General features: G+C 37.5%; 1 long non-coding RNA gene across 2 annotated transcripts; it reads right to left on the bottom strand.

Annotated features, from left to right (window-relative positions):
- Positions 1-458: 458 nt before the first annotated feature.
- On the bottom strand, positions 459-22,267 carry LOC143274016 (uncharacterized). 2 transcript variants are annotated; one of them, XR_013052425.1, is made up of 4 exons: positions 21,979-22,267; positions 16,037-16,584; positions 11,470-14,553; positions 459-1,041 (listed from the first exon to the last, which is right to left on the bottom strand). It is a non-coding gene; the product is annotated as an uncharacterized LOC143274016 (long non-coding RNA). The 2 variants fall into 2 exon arrangements; XR_013052426.1 differs by having other exon boundaries at positions 16,037-16,136.
- Between the last annotated feature and the right edge of the window lie 449 nt (positions 22,268-22,716).

Genomic DNA, 22,716 nt, shown 5'->3' with positions numbered 1-22,716 from the left:
AGGTAATGTGAGAGCGAGGGACAGAAACTAACATGGGAAAGCTGGGAAGGAGAACAGCCTCCTATGAGCTGTGCTATGTGAAGTGTTTTCTGTGTAATTTTAATGTGAAGTTTTGATTTTGTCTATTTATTTATGCCAGACCCTGCAAAGGAAATTGATGTGCCCTTTTGGAGTCCTTAGTCTCATTAATAAAGGAATTGAAGAGCAGATTCAAATGGAAGTTTGAGGAAATTTTTATTTTTAAAAATTTAAGTGAAAAACTCCAGTGCAGGCAAGTTGTAAAGCTCAGCAGCTGCCTGGAAGAAGGAGACAAAAGAAGAGATTGAAAAACAGCCATCTCTTTTGAGCTGAGCCGTCATGGAGGTCAGCCAGCCGGATGGTGAACAAGCAACCTCATGGCAGGGAGAGGACTTTAGATTAAGGAAGCGCAGCCACAAGAGGAAGCGTGCTTAGAACACAGAAAGGAGGAGGAGACACAGCAATGTTACACTTCGAGTAACTGAAAAAGTCAGCAGACTTACAAAGCCACGGTAAGCTACTGTGCGGAAGGAGAGAATTCTGGGAAGGGAAAAGTATATTATCTCATTAAAAGGATAATTATCCCACCATCTCTTTAGCATGGCTTAAGATAAGCCAAACTTTCAAGGGTGCTTCATCCTTCCTGAAAGATTCTTCCCCCAGGTTGTTCGGCCCTGTCTAGCTGGCCAGTTGGTCTCCACTCAGGACACAGATTCTCTTCTATTTCCTGAATTGAGCATCCCTGTGATGGGAGACAGAGGTAGACAGGATGCTTACCAATGCATAGAGTGTGAAATGCCAAGAATCCACAGGGAGGACATGTTCAGCATGGTGCTTATGGCATCAACTTGTGGTCCCCACGTCTGGAACATCGGTAGTGTCTTCGCTTTCCCACCAAGAGGCTGAATTTGGACTGTGGATCCCTCAGAACTCAGCAAAGTAGAAAGCCATTTACAAGTCATGGACATCTGTATGGAAGAGAGAACTTGATTGTTCTCTCTGCTGGGTTAGGATTCGCTGTATCTGGAATGTGAAACGAAACCCGGTTTGATTTAAGGCACTGCCTGTTCAGTGGGAACGATTATACTTTTGTTTCCTTTCCCCTTCCTTTCTGTCACGTTTATCATAGAAGATATTGCTCCAAACTCTTTTTCTTACTGGCATTGGAGCTCTTACCTCTGACACTAACCAGTAATGTAACATGGCGGTTTGGTGGCTACCTACTAATCTTAGGCAGAACTGTTTGATTGGTTTACACAATTTCTTAAGCTCATAGTAAGCCACACAAGGAAATATCTATTTACTTTGCTTTCTCCACAGTGGCTGAGCCCATTTGGAGTACACAGCAGGTGCATAATAAATACTTGTTGACTTAGTTGAATTTCAAGCCTTTTATATAAGCCATTATGATTTAGCTAAAAAACCTTAAGGCCTTTAGAGGGGCTAATTAGAGCCAATAACTCTACTGACCTGTGCTGGATCTGAAGTACTTAGTGGTAATAACACTGTTTTTGCAAGATGGATATTTGACTGTGGAGCCTGTCTGGTTTGAGAGGCTCACTGTTTTATGGGCTGTATGTGGTGATCATTTGGATGTAATGATCAAATGGGGGTTGCCCAAATTGATCGTTATAACAGGACTCCACTGTAATTACATTTCCATAAATGATACTCGAATTCACCAGGGAAATCAACAACCCCTCGGTGTGCCCACTTCCAGCACTGATTACAGTTCAGGTCTTGTAGCACTTTCTAAACAAAAGGTAATTAAAATTTTACTACCCATAGTTAAGGCAAAATGAAAAGGCAGCTTTTGTTCTAGATTCCAGAGTGCTGCTCTTTGTAGACAACATCAGAAGACAGACCAGTTTCAGAGAACAGATATTTAGATGTGTAGAAAATAATACACGTATATTAGTAAGACTGACAGAACTAATAGGTTATGCTCAGAATTTGAGCTAAAAATCCTAACTCCATTTTTTCCACAGCTATATTTCCTTAGGCCCATTATTTCATCATCTAAACATAAATTTCCTCATCTTTAAAACAAGGATAATATAGTTTATAGTTCACTAAGTCTTTGAGAAAATTAAAGGGGCTACTGTTTATAAAGTACTAACTAGATATTGTCTGGACATGGTGAATACTCAACAACCCTTAATTATTTGACATATGTTTCTGGATTTATTTTTTACATATCCAACTACCATCTTTCTCTGGTGATGCTATAAGAACCACTCTGCTTGTTACATGTTTCCAACTGTCTATGCACCACTATGCTTAAATATTAATCCTGCAGTTTGGAATTCTCTGGCTTAGCCCTCACATCTCAAATACTAGATTTTGTCTGTTTCAGGACAGTTGTTTGATACCCTCTGTGAGTAATTAGAATATTCTATTCTTTTCCAATTAATTTAATTATAATTTTAATATTCTAATAATTCCAGATTCTCAGCTTCCTAAGGCATCTAACACCACAACAGACAAAAGGTTATGGGTTATCTTACAGAGCATTCCCACAAACGGTGTGTAGGATGGGTTTCAGCTCAGTCTAAATACTATTCTCCCATCAAAACAACATTTAAAACAATCTCATTTTTAATCTTTTGAACCCTTTCCAGTACAAGGAATAGTTTAAAGCATTACAGTTTAGTCTACACTTATTCTAGTCAGCACAACATCAGCCAACAAAAATCTTCCTCTCCACTTTGGGGCATACCAAGGGAAAAATAGCACATGCCGTCCCTTGCCACCCAGGCAGCCTGTCCCCCAGGGGCCATGCTACAAAACTCAAGTATCACTAAAGCTTCTTATGAAAATATAAAACATTTGCATAACCACTTCCTATTTTTAAGAAGTATATTAAGTACATTGATTTTTGTATTAATAACTTTTGAATTTTTTAGCTCTAGTAGATTTTTCATACAGTCTTTATCTCCCAAGCAGTCTATAATTCAAGAAAACTTGTTCAGGACATAACCAAGAGTCAGAAGAAGTAGAACCAGTTGACCAAAGAGAACTCCTGGTTCTAACTAACTAACTAACTAACTAACTAACTAACTAACTATATATATATATATATATATATATATATATATAATTATTTATATAATAAATAAAAAATAAAAGAAGTAAGGAAGAAGAGAAAAGAAATGATATCTCCAACTAGGAGAACTCATACAGAGTCATATATCTTGATTGGTTTTGTGATATGAGAAGAGCTGCATGGGCAGATACTTTGCACAGAAGGGGAGAATATTCCAGTTCTGCACTACAGCACTTTTCAGTGTGTGGTATGTTTTTTCTTACTGAGTTATATTTTGTCAGGTCCTTTCCTAATTTGAGAGATGCTTATTTTTAACTTCTGATTTTCTTTGTTTCTATTGCTTCTGCTAACAATTCTTCCTGTCTATGTGATATTTACTTTATAAAACTAATATCACTTTTAAAGGATTGGTGTGATTTACTTTCTGACTGCTACATTCTATAACAAATAAATCCACACTATCATGAAAATAAAAGGCTTAACTCTCTGTTCAAGACACAGGTTAATCACTCACTGTGTACTTGCTGAGGACTTTCCAAGTCACAGGCTTTATGCTAAGGGTTGGAAATGCAGGAGATTAAGCAGGAAATCATGTTGTAAAGTGGGAAGGAAGAAGAATGTAAGTTGAACTGTGCAAGTACTTTTCATGTAGACATCGTCTCACATTCCAGCTTAAGAATCATTTTACCGTCAAATAAACATCCATCTCAGCAAACACTGGACTTGCTCTTTGGGGCCCAATGTAATTCACAATGAGTTGGCTCTCAGTAAACCCCCTGACATATTTTTTTACAAGCATTATGTATTTAAGTCAAACATATTTTATACACAGTAAAACATAGGTCCAACTTGTTTGTCCTGACCGTATTTGTCGCTTATTACTTTCATCTTTGTGATGCATTCCAACATTTCTAAGGCACACGGAAACAAACCTTAAAATCAAAACTTATTTTATTATGATTAATTTATAGATATTGAACCCCTTGGCATTTTCAAAATCATTTAGAATTCATTATATTTTCTAGCTAACTTCAAGTCATCTTTTTTCCAATCACAATCATAAACTTAGATTTTTTCTACATTTCAATAAAATTCTAAGTGATCTTCTTGCTTGTTTCTTGGGCTAATTTTCATGTAGGGGGCTTTTCAAATAGATTTAATCCATGCTTTCCCAGTATGTCCACACATACTGTCTCTCTCTAGTGGTCCCATCCACAATCCTTTTTGAAAAAAGTTTCTGTATAGACATGAGTGGTCAGCTGGACAGGCACCAGGGCATTCTGTTGTGTTGAGTGCAAGCACTTTCACCTTTTACAATGAAAAGTATTAAATTCTGTTATTGACTGCTGTGTTCCTGGTACTATATTAGTTACTGTAGATTAACAAATTATGTATTTTAATATTTCTAAGAGTTAAGCCCTAATATTTGCAGCATTAATGAAGGAGAAAATAGATTAATCAAAAATTAATTTTCTAGCGTCACATGGCTAGAAATTGGCCATTAAAATTTTAAATCCATAGTCTGACTCAAATCAACCATGTTTTATTCTCTCCAGCCAAATATGTTTCCCTATTTAAAAATCAAATAAACACTCACTAAAGATGGTCTATAATATTCCTATTTATTAGTACTTTTTAATAATAAAGTTTATTAAAATTAAAGTAGATAATAACAGATAAATATTAGTGGAGGAGGCAGGTGGATCTTTGTGAGTTCGAGGCTAGCCTAGTCTGAAAAGTTGAGTTCCCGGACAGCTAGGGATACACAGAGAAACCCTGTCTCAAAACACCAAAAATGAAAAAGAAAGGGAGGGATAAGTCCAAATGTAAAATAAATTCACAAAGAAGTAAGAAATAGGTGTGACATATTCTGAGACAATGAAATAAATTTTGGGGATAGCTAATGTGCAAATAACATTATTAGGGTATATACAGAATAGATTGGAGAGTTAACACGGAAATCATAGGACACAGTTCTCCAAACTGAAGAAAACATGAAATTCTGAAAAGGCCAGTGAGTACCAGGGATAATTAACAAAATACACATACATATTTTAGCTAAGATTTATAAACTTCAAATCTATCATCCACACAAGATTAAGGAAATAAAATAGCAACAAAGGACAAGAAAAGCATAGTTTTCAAATTGCAAAGACTAATGGAGACAGAATATTATTGTGCTGTAATAAAATTTTCAAATTATTAAGATCGAATGACAATTTACATGCATCTGTGAATACAATGAACTGTTCATAAGCAACAAGATCAATATACATATATTTAGAAAAATAAAAAATGAGTATTTCTTTGAGAAATCATAAGAAGACATTTCTAAGGAAAAAAAAGACAATTACTAGAAGGAAAACATGTTACAGAAAAGGGTTGTTATCCCATCTCTTCAGGGAGATATCTGCAGCCATACAGAGCCTTTATGTCAGGTTCTGACTAATGAGCCCTGAGAAGAGGTGACATGTGGGGCTGGTGACTCCTGTCATCCAAGGACAGTATCCCAGTGCACTGGGATCTTCATCAGTGTGTGTGCCGGCTTTGAGGACGGGCAGCGGCATTCACCCTCTTTGACAGGCAGTGTGTGTTAGAAATAACCCATTGAGATTTCCCACTATGGCCTCTGTTAACCTGACTATTCTGGCAAATACAAACAGCTCAAGATTAAGATATTTTGTGAGAAAGAACATTCTCAAGTATAATCTATAATTCCATGTTATATCAGTAAATAAGAGCGTTTAATTTGCTGGGTTCAAAAATAATCAAAGCTGAGGCACAATTTTGGCTAATAAAAAAAAATCAGTTATCTTCCCACCTCCCACTGGTTCCAAGTTAGATGGCAGCTATCAATGACTCTTACAGGCAGTTGTAGTCTTGTGGATAGAATAGTTGTCATGGTCATGTGATTTCCTTATAACTATGTGGAAGGCAGACAACCTACAAGAAGACCTCCAGTTCATATTTCAGACATTAGATTTATAACCTGGAAGCAGACTGAATCCTGAACCACTGCTTTAAGTGACCACTTGTATCTTCAGGAGCCTCCTGCATGCATGAGAAATGAGCTCTTATTATACTAGTTTGCCAAGAGTTTTTGTGGCTGTGGTAGTTTGAATTACAATGCCCCCCCTATATACTCATGTATTTGAACACCTGGACCAGTTATTTGGAAGCACTGTTTGAGGAGACTTAGGAGATCTCGCTTTGTTGGAAGAAGTATGTCACCGAGGCTACCCTTTTAGAGTTTAAAGACTTGAGCCAATTCCAGTTCATTCCCTTTGCTTCATCCTTGTAGAAAAAAAAAAAGGAAAGAAAGAAGGAAAGAAAAAAGTTACCTCTCAACACCTTGCTCCAGCCACTATGCCTGCTGCTTGCTGACAGCCTGTCTGCCATGACAGACTGCTATTCCTCAGAAACCATAAGCCCAAATAAACCCTTCTATGAAGTGTACTGCATTTTATCACAATAGAAAAGCAACTAGTATAATGGCTTATCCAATAGAGATAATCAGTTAATATCTAATCTTCTTAAAATCAGACTATTTTTAAAATTGACCATTCTATAGTACATAAAGGAGTAAATTTTAAAACTACAAAAGGCAAATAAACCAGAAATGAAAAAGATTGTATACTCTGACCAGATTACCATTAAATTGGAAAACAATTTAAAAGTATGTTAAAAAATACTTTTAAAATAATAGATTGGTTTTATTAAGATGGTAGATGACAGGATAAAATTAAAATTTAATATATATATACACGTATATAATATATATAAAGGTGCCAAAACACAATGTGCCACAGCCTGTGCAATGGAAGCAGCTGAGGAAATGCTACAGCTTTACATGTTCACCTTCAGAAGAAGACTGGCTGGATGTCAAGGAGCAATGTCCAACTTTGTTCTTTAGAACTAAACATCTGAGGCGTCTGGGACAAAGACACAGGAGGGTCACAAGCTAGAGGTCATGCTGGGCTGCCTACCAAGAGCCTTCCAGGAATTAAAAAATCAACCCCCAAACCTCAGACAGAAAGACAAGAAGGAAGGGATGGTAGACGGAAAGGTGAGAGGCAGAAAGGGAAAGAGAGAGGAGGGAGGCTGAAATGAAAGACACTGTGAATCAAGCATAGACAAAGAAACAAGCTGAAAAGAACAGAATAAGTTTTTAGTTGGCAAAAAACATAAAGAGATAGAATTAATAATGATGAATAGAATATGGTTACACTGATTATGGTGGTGATATCACCAATAGGCTGCGTAATAAGCCACATACTAATTGAAGTTCTTCAGAAAACATTATTTCTGTAATTCTCAATCCATGGAGCTGATGCTATGAATGTCTCCATGTTATTAAGAAAAACTGAAATGCAAAAGGTAACTTAACCAAATCTGAAACTATTACAATGTAAAGTCAAACTTTCGGTGGGATTAATCAAGAGAAACGGGTGAGTGGTGTAAATAAATGAAAACAGGTTAGACAACAGAAAGGGGGAAAAGCAAGTCCCGAGACAATGCATCTTACAGAAATAGCACTGAGGAGCAATGGGCTTATGGTTGCTCTGTGGACTTCAAGGTTAGCGTTTTGAAAGCTGAATAGCAAATGTCTTCTTTTACACTGTATTTGCCATCCTTGGAACTCTACATTATCTATGCATATGAAATGATGAAGTGTCCTATAATGAAGAATCTCCATATATATAAGAAACAAGACTATCACTTGAATTTGTTGCTAACATCCAACTGTTTACTTTCAAATACAGGTAATATTTTAAATATAACTAAAAAATCATGCACTTACATGATGAATTGTGTTAGTCAAGTGAATTATAATTTTATCAACAAAAGAGAAATTGACAATGCCTGTAAGTTCTTTGTATGTACTAAAGTTATTTTTGAGAAATAGATGCATTAAGAAGTAGTGGAAATAAAAATATTAAGATAGAGTTTATGGATTATATAAATTGAAGAAAACGTGAAATGCTTTTGGAGTTCTCATCTCTTTATATTATTTACACGATATAGAGCAATATCATAGAGGTTATATTATAATTCTTTAGGTTATAATATGAACAATGGAGTATTTGATCTCTAAGCCCTGACAGATGTACCCTAAAATGTACCTTGATGAGTTGTGTCCTTGTAAAGTCCCTGCCTCTCAAGGCAGTGTAGAATGTCCCTGTGCTGCTCTGTAAAGAACTTGACATAATCGAGAGACCCTGAACAAGGACTACTGTGCACCGAGGAGACAGGGTGTCACTCTTTGGTTGCACTATATTAAGTAAAAGAATTTTAACGCACTAGAGACAGTGATGGTCTCCTGTCTCCTGATGGCCTCACAGGAGCAAATGGTGATGCTGTGGAGGACTCCACATGTCAGGGAACTACTGCAGCCACTTGGAGGTAAGGCAGGAAGGTGCTAATGTATGCAAACAACAAGGGAACTAAATAACCAGAGGTAGTCTGTACAGTGACGTCTGAGTACCCCATAAATATATATGATTGTAACACGTTAATTTAAAGGAAAATAATTAAAACATTGCAAACAGGTTCTGATGTCCCTCTCATTTATCTATATTACATGCTTACATATGTGTGTATAACAGGAAAATATGTACAATACACAGAGAGAATACAATACTAACATTAGCTGATCTGATGAACATAATAAGTTGACATAAAATTAGAATATGTGATTAGTCCTGGAAACACTTCTTATTACGAATAAAGCATTCCTAAAGATGTCCTGGAGAATAGCTTATGTCTCTTATATAAACTGGCATTATCATTTCTCTTACAGAAAATGATACCATCATTTCCAGAGAGGAAATGGATGCAAATCTCTATATCCTGTCCTATGCATCATGGCTTACAGCTTTCTGCAATTCTGTCTTTTGCTCTTTATTCTTAAGATTCCAAGGCAGCCATTGTATAATTACACATTTTTCAAGAGAAACTGATGAAAATGTGAATGCTCTAAAACCATATCCTGTTTCCTTAGATAAAGCACAGCATTTTATAAATCTACCAATGGCTTAAAAAGCTGGAGCAACCAGTGCCAATCAACTTTCACCTAGAAAGGATGTGTCACCCTGAGGGCACCAGGTCCTCAACTGTGACCTTGGATGGAAGCATGCCCTGTCAAGTTCTAAGATTTTCATGTAGATGAACTTAATAGTTCCATTTTATCTATGATAATAGTTCCATTTCATATGAAAAGCCCTTGGCAGATTCATAGTACTTTGTCAAAAACTATTTTCTCTGACCCTCATGGGCATACAAGGTATTATTATCTATGTTCTGTAAGTGAGTGTGTGTGTGTGTGTGTGTGTGTGTGTGTGTGATAACTGGGTAGCCAGGCCTAGCATGGTAGCCTTTCTTCTTCTTAATGGGTGTACTGCAAATCCCATAATGGATGTACCTTTGGATCTGTGACCTTGAGCCTTTAGGATGTGTTGTAATCTGGGTGGGAGTGTTAGCTTTTCCTTTCACTAGCTATGACAAAGTTATTTAAACACTTTTCATTTAATTTTTCCCTTGTAAAATGGGGCTACTAATTGGATATTTAAAATTGTGAAAAATAAATGAGATAATATTTACAGTATCCACAGCTCTTAACAAAACTTCAATGTTAACTCTAATAATCATAAGGAAAATGTATTTTTGTAGTTTATGAAGTGTTCTCCATATATATGGGAAACAATCAGTGTATGATAAAAGTGTTGAGTAGACATGGTTCTAGAGATTAAAAGTAAACTTTACCATTTGAAAAAATGGAATAAATTTTTCATTTTCATAAAAAATGAAACATTTATCATGTTGCTCTTCAAATAATGTGGGCCTTTTTATGATCACAAAAAGACACATTTTCACAGGCAAATGAGGCAAATATGTCTTTTGTTATTCTAAACACCCAAGAGGGACAGTTCCTATGAAGGCTCAGGAATATTTATATATTTTCTTAAATGTTGAAAATAGTTTTTTCCAAGATATTTTTATCTTTATATGTAGGCAAAGTCTCTATGTAGAATCCCATTCAAAGGGAAGAAAAAGAAATCACACTGCATCTTACTTTACAATGTGCTAAATGGATTTTTTTGTTGATTTTGGACTGATTCATCAAAATGATTTGCTATTCTGAATTCAGGTAGAGAGACACAGCTTCATAGTCTATAAGAAAGAAATTGCACTCAACAAAGAAAGGTTGTGGACATGTGAATACTGGAATGAAGGGATCAGATTCCATGTTAGTGCTTGCTTGTTTTAGTTTGATTTATATTTTGAACATGAATGTTTTGCATATCCCAATGTTAAGAGAATTGAATCACCTGTTTATCAAGTATCCATGGGTACATAAACATGAGCATATGAAATGAATTTCCCAATGTTTTTCATATTGCAAAGAAATCAAAGCACTGTTCTTTTTTCCCATAGTATACACTAAGAGGTGCCAGAATTAGTCTGAAAGATTTGATTTGTGTTTTCATGGATCTCAGAATGAGCAATCAGCATACATATCACATATACAAGCATATAGGATTTCCAAAAAAATTAAACAATGTTTTTTTTTCCTTAAAGTTAGGAAGTTGTTTTTTTCAGCAAATGACTACGAAAAAGGTGAATTCAAAATATAGTGATTAAACAGATACTAATCCTTTTCCAAATGTCTTTGCTTGGAAGAGAAAGAAAAAATTTTTGTCTACTTTTATGAAGCAATGACTTTAGACACCATCATGAATGACTATTCTTTTCTTTTTGGAACATCATCTGGGTGATATGATCTCCACAGAGCTGAGATCACAATGAGAAGTACCACTGACTCACCCCTCATCAATGGAGCTCAGCCAATCATTTTTATCTTAAATGTAAATGAATGAAAAACATATGGGAAAAAATTAACTCACAGGTGATTGAAGGCATATGGATGAATGCCAAAAGAAGACCATCTGCATGTGTTGTATTCCAAGACTCTAGCTTCTAGGGCATTCCCACCTGCAGTCATGCATGGAGGTTGGAGGCCTAGTACTGGTGGGACAAGCTCTTGGAACACCTCCATGGAAGACACTTGTGTAATTCAGTACTGTCAGGAGTGATTGAAGGCTACAGTACAGTCTCTTCTCTGAACTAGGGCAGGTGGGAAGGGGGACAGGAAGGTTGCTTTGGATCTCTGGGGCCTTCCGTTTTCCTGCTCCATTTCTGCTTAGCAGCAGGTTGATTTAGAAGTCTTTCTCCCACTTTGCCTCTTTTAATATTCGGTTTCCCTTCTGAATTAGTTAAGGTTCTTTGGGTTACATTTAATAACAGAAATCAAATTGAGCCAATGCAAGCAAAGAGGAAAGAAATGAGGCAAGCAGGAAGCGCAAAGCCTTGGGGGATCCAGGGCACTCCAACCCTTCATCTCATACCTTTGTTCCTCGAGCAGATGGGCTTCACTTTTCTCTCTACAGTCCAACGTACTCATCTCTGCACATTGAAGAAAGAAAATGATTGACAGCCTCTCAGTCCCAGTTACAAATGCCTGAGAAAGAAGGATTTTGATTGGTCAAGCTTTTGTCTGGAGAACATACACCCATAGTTCATTTACTTCTGGCCAGTGGTGCCAGGATGTCTGTGAATGTCACTGTTGTCAAATCCAGGATGGGATATGAGATGTGATGTGCAGTTCTTAAAAGACAGGACCTGAAGGAAGCCGCACCCCAGAAGCTAGCATTCTCTTTGTGTTTTCTCAGTCTGAGGGAAAAAGATGAATATGGTTTAGAATATTCTGTATCCTTTTATTTTGAAACTCAAGCCTCTCCCCACCCACTTTTCTTATTTCATTCCATCACACACAAAACATGACCATATACAAAACAGGTAGTGTTTGTGAGGGGTTTGTAGATAATAGGGCAAGGAGAAAAGGCTGTGCTGGTCATCTCGCTTTTCTGGGCTGACTTGGAGATGACAGTTCAGTCCCAGTTTATCCTAAGTCTATTCCACTGCAGCTGGGGAATCAAGAGAAGGAAAGAAGGGCCCTCATCCCATAGATGGTCTACAGGAAAGAGCAACCCAAAGTATTCTTTTTTTCTCTCAGCTCAGCTGTTGTTCTGTTTACTAGAATTATGAAAGTGAACAAAGATGACAGTTATTTTATATTTATTACCATATACATGTGTGAAACTTATTTTTCTTTTTCCAAAATGTTTCTCTTTTTATACCTCTTCTTAATTTTAAAGACTATAATAATTACTTCATTCTCCCCTTCCCTTTCTTCCCTTCAAACCTTCCCATATGCCCCCCTCCTTGCAGTCTTTAAAGTTCATGGTCTCTGGCCATTTTTTTCTTAATTTGCTGTTATATACATGTGTTATTAACCATAAGAATATAACCTCAATCTGCATAGTGCTACTTGTATGCATGTTTTCAGGGTTGATTATTTGGTGTTGGACAACCTGTTAGTGTGCGTTTCTTAATTGCCTGAAGTTATTTGTTCATGACTGAGGCCTCATGAACTGCCCCCCACCTATGTTAGCATGTCTAATGGTCTTATCGAGGTTCAGTTCATATTTAGACAACTATGCTGTTGAAACACTTTGGGTGTAACTTCTGACTTTTCTTGGAGACATCATCTCACAGCGAACTCCCTGATCCTCTGGTTGTTGTCATCTTTTTGCTCCTCTTCTACAGTGACCCTGGAGTCTTGGGTGCAGGACTTATGCTGCCAACATGTCACTTGGGACTGGGTTCCACAACTCTGCCTTTTGATTAGCTGTAGTTTTCTGTAGCAGGAATCTTAAAGGGTCTTATTAATAAAAACAAACCCAGCCAGGTATTGGGGTGAATGCTGGAGGATCAGAGAAGCAGAACAAACCTCAGCCACCTCACCTCGCCAATTCCTCAACTGATTCTGTTTCTTCAGACTGGAAGCCTCGGAGTCCTCATCCAGAGTGAATCTCAGCCGAACTGTTGCTCAGAAGCCTAAAAGCTTAACCAGGCCTAGTTCCTGGCCCTCACACCTTATATACCTTTCTGCTTTCTGTGCTCACTTCCTGGGATTAAAGGCGTGAGTCACCATGCCTTGCTGTTTCCAATGTGGCTTTAAACTCACAGAAATCCGGATGGTTCTCTGCCTCCAGAAGGCTAGAATTAAAGGTGTGAGTGCCACCATTTTCTGGCCTCTATATCTGTCTAGTGGCTGTTCTGTTCTCTGACCTCAGATAAGTTTATTAGGGTGCACAACATTTTGGGGAACACAATATCACCACAGTTTTCTGTAGTGATCTCTTTCCTTGCTGAGTGGTGAGGACGATACCTGTCTGTGGGTATAAGGACACATATTTAGAGTGCAGTTAGAGACTGTGCTGATTTAGTGAAGGGGCAGTTGTAGGATCTTCTCCACAGTCTGTGACATCACTGGTCATGGATAGTTGGCTCGGTTTCCAGTACACGATTTTCCCCTTGTGTGGTCTCAGGTCCAGCTAGAGAGTTCAGGGTTGTTGCCAAGGAATGTGTGCTGCTGCTGCACCTGTACAGCAAGGAGTCCACAGAGTCTGTTTAGGGCAAAGGAGTTTGTTAAGGGGAAAACTCACTGTACAGAACAGAATAGTCGTGGGTTCTAAACACTGGTCCGGCCACCTGAATCAGCCCCATATCCAAAACTACAAGGGAGAGAAGAAATCACATATGTGCATCTCAAGTCTGAAGGGTCATCACCGAAAGACCATGCCCCAGGGACATGTACTTCAAGGTCATAGGCAAGTAGAACAGTTACCTGCTGCCTCTCTAGGGGTGGTGCTTCAAGGTCATAGACAGAACAGCCGTCCACTACATCTCCCCCTTTTGTCTAAATAAGAAAGTTTTAAAACTATATACAATAGGAACAATTATCAAGTATTGTCCAGCAGAGGAGAAGCAAAATAGAAATACAATAAGCAAGAACAACATCAAACAAGAGACACATACTAAAATCCAGTGGTGTCCAGAACATAGGCAAATGGCATGTTACCAATATTACTCCAATAGCTGTCCTATTCTGAATAGTCTGAATCCAGTACTTAATATGTTCTAGCTAAAGTACAAGAACATTGTAACTGTAACTATCTAGTCTTCAGCTCCATCCAAGACCTGAGAAAATAATACCTGAGAAAATGGAAAATGCAAGCAAGTAATTTCCTAAATTCTTTAGAGAATAGACAGACACAGCTGGCAGCCTGGACAGTCACTAAAGTTTCTCAGCATAGTTGGGGCATCCAATTTGGTTACAGGCCTAGAATATCTGACAGACCATTTTCAGAAGCAAGAATTTTGAAAGACCATCTTACCCTATCTTGGCAGAGTTCAGTAGTCTCTTTTCCTTGTGTCCTGCTGGTCCAGAAAGGACAGCATTCGTACTGTCAGCCATCAAGACAAGGGAAGTTCTTTGCCAAGCAGGCCATTTTGTGCCAAGAAGAAGACAAACTTGCAAATGGTGTGTCTTAGAAGCCCAACATTCTCTCGGGATTGGATCAGTGCTGCCAGGAGGAACAGTGTCTCACATCAACAGAATTCTAAGTTATCAAAACATTTAAATGCCATATTCTCTAGGTCTGCGAAGTTTGAAGATTACTTATCCATCTGACATATGTTTCTGTAAATCTGGAAAACCTAACTAATATATATATATATATATATATATATATATATATATATATATATATATAATAGAAATGACAAGCATGGAAGACTATAAATCTATAAGTCTTGACTACCTAAATAACCTAAGGACTAAGGCTTCACATTAACAAGGTAAATACTCTATAAACAGATGTACCATATGAGGACAATGAACTCAAAATTGTGACAATAAACAAAATATCTTAAATGGAGGTAGAAATGTATAGTGCAATATGGTAACAATATCTTTAATATGTATCAATATGTGAAATATCCTATACAGTGATAGAACATATATACAATATGACAAATATAATTTTACATTTGTATCAATATACACAATATTTCAAATAGGAGTAGGAATATGTGTACAATGTGATGATTATAGTTTTAAATTTGTATCAATATGTAAATTATCTTTATTATGAATATAAAAATGGTTTACATTTGTATCAATATACAGAAATCCATATCATTGCAAATTATCTAAGGCTAATAGTTTGCTAAATTAGTTTACTAGTAGATACAATAATCTACCTTAATATCTTATACCAATCCATTCTTCTTTTTTCTTTTCTTCAAGAGAATACTGAGTCTAAATTTTATTGTTCCACCCCCAACCCTATAACCATTTGTCCATAACTCTGAGAAAATTGAAACCTTTGGGAGAGGAGGTATCATTTTCTTATAGTTGCTTCCTGCTATTTAGGGGATAACGGTATCTCTGTGGGGTCCTGTAAGAAAGCTTAGATAGTTAGGTTTCAATAGGACTAGTTATAGAGTCTACAGCCAGTCTCAGAGTAATGGGTAAGGTTGAGATTCTGGCTAGAAGGGTAGTATGATAGACCATCTTATCTTGGAACTGTCCTGGAGAGTTTTAAGTCTAAAGCTGATCACTGATTAATGTTCTTAGGTACAATGGCATTCTGGACCACGTAGAGTCATTATTGTGGGGCCCCATCTTCCTTCTGGAGACTTCAGAGATTGCTATTGAAAAGACTTATTTTTCACTGTGGAAAACTTGAACATTATTAATATCAAAATGGAAAGTTTGGATTTATGACAAATTGAGAAAGGATTCCCAGAAATCAAGGATCACCATGGAAAGAAATCTAATCTTGACAACAATGGTCCCTGGATTATTGGCCTTATTTTTTCTCACACCAGTTGGCTCTCCTGATATGAGACAGAATCTCCTAATTTTTCTTTTAGCAAAATGCTTGGGTTTAGAAAAGGAGAGAGCCACATTCCAACTCCAAAACAACCTTGATTTATAATTGAATAGGGACCACAACTAATCTAGAGTTAAAGAGATATTGATATTAGCCAGTGAGATATTACCCTGTAGAGTACATTGGTACCAATAGGTCCTTCCTTTCTGTTGTAGACATCCAAGTGTCCAAAGCCTTATGATTTCTGGAAGATGGGTATTTCTCTTATCCTATAAAGACAAAAACAGAACCTTGCCTCAACCCTTGTTTGTTGAGTTTTCCTTACAGCTTGTAGAATTGTCACATCAGTGGATGCAGTTGTAGGATCTTCTTCAGTCTGTGACATCACTGGCTCTGGAAACTTGGCTAGATGATTTTTCCTTTTGTGTGGTCTTAGATCCAATTAGAGAGTTAAGGGTTATTGCCAAGGTATGTGTGCTGCTACTGCACCTGTAAGGTTATTGTGCCATGTTAGTCATTGTTGTGGTTCATAGGTGTCATTTCTGCGTAGGACTTTTTTTTTTAATTCCCTTCTTTGAAAGATTCCATAGTTGTTTTTGTTACCATCGAAGCTGGTCCTCATGAAGGAGGCTTTCATGTCAGTTATAGCTCAGTGGCCTCTGGGCCCACTGTTTGAAGTACATGATATCTTCAGCAGTAAGAACTTATCTTCCATCTCTAGGGGTCAAGCAAGGGCAATATCAATACTCTGTCATGTTTGGGGAGTCTCTAAGACAACCCTGACCAGTAAATTAAAAGAAAGCTTCTAATGCCTGACCTTGGGGTTTTTGTTAGATGGTCTATGGCTCTTGAGAAGGGCAATATTAGCCCAGATGGAAATATATGTGTATTTATACACCAAAGTATATTTGTTATAGTTATTTTACATAACTATTATTACAATTTATGGATTTTTCAGACATCCTTACTGTAATTTTACATTTATCTATGTAACCTTTCCCTAATTAAAGGCTCCCATTTTCCCTTCAGATCACATGTACCCTACTATTCCCCTCTCTATCCTACCTTGCCTTCCACAATGGTCCCCTTTCACTTTCCTGGATGTTTACATGCAGAAGAATGAAATTAGATCTGTATCTATCAGCTCCCAAAGATTAACTCCAAATGGTGCAAAGATCTAAATGTGAAACTAGAAACACTGAAACTACTAGAAGAAAAATAGACATATTCTGCATGATATAAACATAGGAAAAGATCTGGGGACTAGGACCCTATTTTCCTAAGAACGGAAGCCAGCAATTGCCACACGGGATTTCATAAAGCTAAAAGATAAAACAAAATGCCCGCATAGCTGAAAAACAAGCAGTTGGGTGAAAAGGAAGACCACAGAATGGGAAAGAATCTTCCCAGCTATAATAATTGAGGTGGGATTAATACCCAGAATATATACATAACTAAAAAACTGACTCAAAAATTAGTGATTCATTTAAAATATGGGCCTGACATCTGAGAAGACTTCTCAAAAGAAGCATACAAATTACTAGGAAAATTTCAAGATACTGCTCATCACGTGAAGAGATTAGGGAAAAGCAAATCAAAACAACTTTGCAATTCCACCTCTCCCCAGCCAGACTGGCAAAGAGCAGCGAAACAGCTGACAAGGAATTCTGGAGGAGGGTGAGGGAAACCCCACTCACTGTGAGTCTGCAAACTGCTCCAGCCACCATGGAAAGCTGTGGGAAGAATCCTCAGAAAGCTAAAAATAAATTGACATTATGACCCAGCTACACCCCTCCTTGGCATGGTCCCCAAGGATTTAGTCTCCTACTCCACAGATGCTTGCTCATCAATGTTTGTTGCTGTTCTTTTCAAAATAGCTGGGAAATGGAAACAACCTAACTGACCTTCAATAGATGAATGGATAATGAAAATGTGGTACATATATACTATGGGATACTACTCAACTGTAAAAAAAGAAATAAAATCATGAACTTTTCAGGTAAGTGTTCTCTTGTCTGAGGTTCTTAGCTCCAAATCTTCAGGTTTGAGTACATAACCTGGAAAAACTGTAGAAAACAAGAATATTCTAATGGTGAAAACAACAAGGCTGGGAGACAGTCTGTGATCATTTATTACTCTTTCATTTTTCATAACAACATATTAGACAGCTGAATTTCTGAGTTATGCTAAGCTTTACAGCAAACAGTTAAAATATCATCATGAACAATGCACATGTATCAAATAGATTGTCTGCAATGTTAAAATATGCCTGTATAATTTACATCTCATTTAAACAGCTGATTCTTTTCATAGGGTTATGCAAAATGTGTATTAAATGTATGTTGATATTCAGTGGCCCTGGACTATACAATCACAGGCATTTCTTTTAGTGATTATTTGGCTGTGGCACACAGCTTACCCTATCTAGCCTGGATTTGTTTCTTTAATTAATTAACTATGGTGATATATTTTGTACCCTAATAAAATTTGCCTGCAGATCAGAAAACAGAACAAGCCACTAGATTAAACATAAAGACCAGACAGTGGTGGCACACCCCTTTAATCCTAGCACTCAGGAGGCAAAGATCTGTCTGGATCTCTGTGAGTTCAAAGCTACCCTGGACTACATGAGATTGACTCAGTCTATGAGAGAAACAGAGCCAAGCAGTGGTGGCACAAACCTTTAAACCCAGTACTGGGAAGCACACATGTCTTTAATCCCAGGAAGTGATGGCTGGGCAGAGAAAGGTATATAAGGCACGAGGAGACAGGATCTAAAGGCTTTTCAGCTGAAGAACTGCTTTTGGCTAGAGGCCTTTCGGCTAGAAAGCCTTTTTAGGCTGAGGTGTTGGTGAGATAAGAGGTGGTGGCTGTGACTTGCTCTGCTTCCCTGACCGTTCAGCTTTCATCCCAGTATCTGGTATTGAGTTGTTTTTATTATTATTATTATTATTATAAAACCTTTAGAAATTCGAACAACAATTAACTAATTAACTAATTTTCTTTTGAGACAGGTTTTTTCTGTGTAACAGCCCTGGCTGTTCTGGAACTTGCTCTGTAGACCAGGTTGGCCTTGAACTCACAGACATTTGCTTACCTCTACCTCCTGAGTATTAGGATTAAAGGTATGTGCTACCACTGCTTAGCCTTTCTTTAATCCTTATATATGACTAGTAAAATCTGTACAGAATTTTAAGAATTACATACTTTTAACATTTGCCACTTTCCATAAAAACTCTGTGATGGGTCATTAAATAACTAAGTATTTTGTGAAAATTATGAAAACCAGTAAATAATAAGATAAATTATCCAGGGCTACATGGATGTACTTCTTAATATTTAAGCCTCTTTAGGTGTATTTAATGGTAGATGTCAAATTGATTTCATTGTAAGGGTAAGTTAATAAAAAAGGGACATGATGAGCCTAGAACCTGGAACTGGAAAGCTGACTCAGATAATACAGAAGTGGTTGACCTTCCACAATGTCTGCTCGCCAGTGCTGAGTTAGCAGATTGTGACTTTTAGTATGCTTCATCCCCTCTCAGTACAAAGGCTCCATTTTCTTTATAGCGATGTGTGGTCCACTGGCTAACAGTATGCTGGCGGAACGTGCCTGGTGTTCTGTGTCTATAGTGTCTGGGAAGCTTTCAGACAATAAGGTTGGTATCTTTTGTCTGTCATCTATCATGGACATGCCATAGCTGGAGTTCCAACAGTTTCCTTGGCAATGAGATATTCCAGGGGTCTGAAGTCATATGTGTCAATTAGACAAAAGGAGATGAATTCCCTGGCAACTTGGATCACTATGTCAGCTGCATATTTTATCTATGGTGAGGGTAAGATGGAAATACGTTTTCTTGACTGAGGGATAATTATTTTGGATCTTTCTGGTATCTATAATCAAGTTTAATCGTAGCTCATTTTATCAGCGTAATCTAAAGATGTAAGCACACTGAATATCATGGGAAGGCACAATGGAGTGACAGTTTTGAGTTGACAAGATTAGAGAAACCTGAGTAATACTTCAGTTAGCTAAGAAAAGGATACACATACATTAAGACAAAGCATGAAAATGCCAGAGATAATAGTGCCATGATATAAATATGGGGGCTATACTTTTGAGTAGAAACTCAGAATCTGGGAAAAGACAGCACACATACCATTTCACAGCCTTGTCTTATAAGAGTTCTATTTCAGCCTAGTATGTGTAGGTAGGAAGTACCTCAAGAAGCAAGGCAGTAGTAAGACACTCATACCCTAAATGTGCAGTACGCAGCACAGACAATAATTCATGACAGCTGAAAATCCCTGGAAGAATAAGTAGATATTGGAAAAACATCCAGAGCTCAGTGGATGACAGAACCCTGCAGTGCATAACTGCATAGTTCTCAGCCTGCTTTGTCTGCCTTAAATGGATGAGTTGTGTCATGAGGCGTCACTGGTTTTGGTGACACTAGTGTATGCAAGAAGTGCCTGTTGATGTATTTCCCACTGCTTGAAAAGTCCCATACAGTCTACGATGAGAATGGGAGGGCCATTTAATCAAGAATCATATTGGCTTATTTAACAAAATTTTACACTCACTAGTTGCCAACCATTCATTGAGTTAATCTTCACAGTGACTTCAGCAGCAGAAACTGTTGTTATTCCTGCTTTGGAACTAAGGATCTAAGGCACAGAATCACATATCCAGTAGAAAATGAAGATTTGACACTTGCACAGAGACATGTGAGCACTGGCACGTGCACACACAGGCACACACACACACACACAGAGAGAGAGAGAGAGAGAGAATGCACCTACTTTATATAGTATTTTTCTGCTCTCCTCTCCAAACCCTGTCAGTTAGAGGAAACAGCAAATATTAACTGATACAGGCTCTGTATGCAACCTAGTGCTAATCACTTCCTGTGCATTATTTCATCTAATCCTTTCAAGAATCCTAGAATACAAGCCACATATTAGATACATTTTAAAAAGTTATATCAAGGTCCAATGCCTTAAAATAAATGAATTAGCATACCAATCTTTGTCTCTTTGGAACATCTACTATGAACCAGTACAAAATAGCATAAAATAAGCAAGGTAGATTAAGGAAGAAAGGGGAGAGGGTGTTAATATATTTCAGATTGGATAGAGGAAAGAACATGAATATAAGTATGGGAAACCCAAGGGAAATGAGAACCTAAATGTTCTTATAGCACCAATGTAATAATTTAGTTTTCTGTAAAAGGGGTATGTTTTATTCCTTGGTATAAATGTAATCATAAATTGTATTGTATGGGGCAGATGTGAGAGGAGGGACCATAACAGTGGGAGATCTGAAATTAACAAAACTCGTTCTGAAGTTTAGCTTGGGGGGCCCAGAATTTAAATTTATGTCCCCTAGCCAGATTGGAAAAACATGAGAGCCAAACTGCCAGGTTAGCCTTGGAGTTCTTGTGCTGCCCACCAAGAAGCATACATTCTGATTGAGTGTTGAGCACAGCAGGGAATATCATTACAAACCTGGAATCCAGATTTCTACCAGAAAATGTGAAGCATCTGGCAGTTTTGAAAGGTAATCTTTCCAGATTTACTTTCACATAAACTATACTTGACTACAGCCCCAGAAATCATGGGGGAAGATTGTTTTTAATGTAGTGGCTCAGAGGACAGCACAGAGCAAAAGAAGGGAGGACAGCAGTTCACCCCCAGACCTTGATCAGCACAAAACGGGACCCCTAGACCTCCCTTCCTCATTAAGAAAGGCGCGTTCCCTTGGAGAGTCTTAAGGCTTTTCCCAGTTCCTTCTATGGAGCACATGAATTTCCAGGGAGTTCTGTGGGGCGCCTCTTTCCTGAAGCAATTGGCCATTGATTACCCATTAGTTTGCTGGTTGTTATCTTTCTCTACAGGAAGCTACCTCAGGTTTCAAATTATCTTCTGTGACTTTGCTGTGAATGTGGAATCAAGTTTATTTTTATTAGAAAGACATATCTGCTTATTTTTCTCTCTCCCGTTTCTTTAATTATACCTCCAGTTTTAAATCCATGTAAATTAAAGAGAAATAGAGTGTTATCCTTTCTGCTTCTATTTGTTGGAAATAAATGTGGTTTGGACCACACCTACATCATAAAGAAAGCATTTTCATGCCTCTTGTAGTGTTCCTCACATCTCTTAGATGATTGATTGCTCTCAGCGTAAGTCCTGTGGGAAACAAACAAGAAAAGGAGAAAACCCAGATTAATCTGAAACTGGCCTTTTTGTAAGAAAACAACCAGGAAATAAAATGGGAAGCTTGAGACATTAGTAAGGGTTGATATGTGCCACGTTTTTCAACATAATGACATGGAAATAAGAGAAGAATCCCCAATTTATATAATTATATAAAGACATGGAAGAACTCATTACCAGCAGAATACACAGTGTGTAACATTCTAACTGCACAAGAAATATAAAAGCTAAGTTGAAAGTATACACTGATCAAGACTTAGGCAACACCACATTATCCCTTCTTCCCCCCCACCCCCGAAAGCAGAGCATAAATTTGGATCTTAATTACAATGAAAGCAAATGTGTGAAAGGAAAGTTTATTTCCTGTTGTTGCTTTGTGTAATTGATAGCATGACAAAGGATTTCACAGCTATTGTGTATGGCAGATAAGTAACTTGGGTAGAAATCTCGCCCTACATGGCAACCAAACAGCTGTTTATCATTGGCCTAATTATCAAGTAAATGAGATGCTAATTTCTATATTCATAAGGCATGCATGAGCAAGTGCTAGTATATGCAAAACAGGGCTCAGTGACAAACCTAATAAAATAGCAAGGTATTGGTAAATAGATACAAATGGTGTTTAAAAGCTAG

The sequence above is a fragment of the Peromyscus maniculatus genome, chromosome 6 (genome assembly GCF_049852395.1).
Source record: "Peromyscus maniculatus bairdii isolate BWxNUB_F1_BW_parent chromosome 6, HU_Pman_BW_mat_3.1, whole genome shotgun sequence".
NCBI lineage: Eukaryota > Metazoa > Chordata > Mammalia > Rodentia > Cricetidae > Peromyscus > Peromyscus maniculatus.
This window is presented reverse-complemented; position numbering and strand designations above follow the sequence as displayed.